Genomic DNA, 2500 nt, shown 5'->3' with positions numbered 1-2500 from the left:
AGACAGAAGCAGCGTCGTTAGTAGAGAACTGGTGTTTTAGTGTCTCTGAGTACAGTCGTTTAGCCTCTCTCACCGCTTTGCTAAACCTGTTCTTCGACTCCTTGAATCTGTCTCTATCCCCACTCCTAAACGCTTCCTCCTTCTCCAACCTCAACCTTTTGAGCTTTGCTGAGAACCAGGGCTTGTTGTTGTTAAAGTTCACCCTGGTACGTGTTGGGATACAGCAGTCCTCACAGAAGCTGATGTACACAGCCTCTGTGAGTTCATCCAGACTATTGGTAGCAGTCGTGAACATATCCCAGTCAGTACAGTCTAAGCACGCCCGCAAATCTTCCACAGCCTCACTGGTCCACTGTTTAGATGTCCTCACAGCAGGTTTACAGAGTTTTAGTTGCTGCCTGTATGCAGGAATCAGGTGGACCAAGGGAGTTCTGTGCGAGCCGAACAGCCCCGTGACCCACAAGAGAAACATCCCCGCCAAATTCGAGCGTTTGACGGGGTCTATCCGTGAAAAAATATTCACGTTTTTGAGTGCACATGCATTTCTGCTGCAAATGCCTCTGGAAGTTTCATGCCGTTCGTATGCCAATTGTGGCAACACGAAAATGACCCGTTTTCCCATTCCGAGGGATTTCTGTGCGACCCTAACAGCCCCGTGAGCCACAAGAGACACATCCCCGCCAATTTCTAGCGTTTCACGGGGTCTATCCGTGAAAAATATAGACGTTTTTGAGTGCACATGCATTTCTGCTGCAGATGCCTCTGGAAGTTTCATGCCGTTCGTACGCAATGTGGCAACACGAAAATGACCCCTTTTCCCATTCCGAGGGATTTCTGTGCGACCCTAACTAACAGCGCCCGTGAGCCACAAGAGAGACATCCCCGCCAATTTATAGCGTTTCACAGGGTCTATCCGTGAAAAATATAGACGTTTTTGAGTGCACATGCATTCCTGCTGCAAATGCCTCTGGAAGTTTCATGCCGTTCCTATGCAATGTGGCCACACAAAAATGACCCGTTTTCCCATTCCGAGGCATTTCTGTGCGACCCTAACAGCCCCGTGAGCCACAAGAGAGACATCCCCGCCAACTTCTAGCGTTTGACGGGGTCTATGCGTGAAAAATATTAAATTTTTTGAGTGCACGTGCCTTTCTGCTGCAAATGCCTCTGGAAGTTTCATGGCGTTCCTATGCAATGTGGCAACACGAAAATGACCCGTTTTCCCATTCCGAGGGATTTCTGTGCCACCCTAACAGCCCCGTGAGCCACAAGAGACACATCCCCGCCAATTTCTAGCGTTTCACGGGGTCTATCCGTGAAACATATAGAAGTTTTTGAGTGCACATGCATTCCTGCTGCAAATGCCTCTGGAAGTTTCATGCGGTTCGTACGCAATGTGGCAACACGAAAATGACCCGTTTTCCCATTCCCAGGGATTTCTGTGCGACCCGAACAGCCCCGTGAGCCACAAGAGACACATCCCCGCCAATTTCTAGCGTTTCACGGGGTCTATCCGTGAAAAATATCAATTTTTTTTGACTGCACATGCATTTCTACTGCAAATGCCTCTGGAAGTTGCATGCGGTTCGCATGCAATGTGGCGACACGAAAATGACCCGTTTTCCCATTCCGAGGGATTTCTGTGCCACCCTAACAGCCCCGTGAGCCACAAGAGAGACATCCCCGCCAATTTCTAGCGTATCACGGGGTCTATCCATGAGAAATATTCACTTTTTTGAGTGCACATGCATTCCTGCTGCAAATGCCTCTGGAAGTTTCATGCGGTTCGTATGCAATGTGGCGACACGAAAATGACCCGTTTTCCCATTCCGAGGGATTTCTGTGCCACCCTAACAGCCCCGTGAGCCACAAGAGAGACATCCCCGCCCACTTCTAGCGTTTCACGGGGTCTCTCCGTGAAAAATATCACATTTTTTGAGTGCACATGCATTCCTGCTGCAAATGCCTCTGGAAGTTTCATGCGGTTCGCATGCAATGTGGCGACACGAAAATGACCCGTTTTTTCCCATTCCGAGGGATTTCTGTGCCACCCTAACAGCCCCGTGAGCCACAAGAGACACATCCCCGCAAATTTCTAGCGTTTCACGGGGTCTATCCGTGAAAAATATTCAATTTTTTGACTGCACATGCATTTCTGCTGCAAATGCCTCTGGAAGTTTCATGCGGTTCGCATGCAATGTGGCGACACGAAAATGACCCGTTTTCCCATTCCGAGGGATTTCTGTGCGACCCTAACAGCCCCGTGAGCCACAAGAGAGACATCGCCGCCAATTTCTAGCGTTTCACGGGGTCTATCCGTGAAAAATATTCAATTTTTTGACTGCACATGCATTCCTGCTGCAAATGCCTCTGGAAGTTTCATGCCGTTCGCATGCAATGTGGCAACACGAAAATGACCCGTTTTCCCATTCCGAGGGATTTCTGTGCCACCCTAACAGCCCCGTGAGCCACAAGAGACACATCCCCGCCAATTTCTAGC

Source organism: Petromyzon marinus, unplaced genomic scaffold, assembly GCF_048934315.1.
Source record: "Petromyzon marinus isolate PM22_M1 ecotype Great Lakes invasive population unplaced genomic scaffold, UKy_Petmar_22M1.pri1.0 PM_G_Scaffold_66, whole genome shotgun sequence".
NCBI lineage: Eukaryota > Metazoa > Chordata > Hyperoartia > Petromyzontiformes > Petromyzontidae > Petromyzon > Petromyzon marinus.
Note: the sequence above shows the minus strand (reverse complement) of the source record.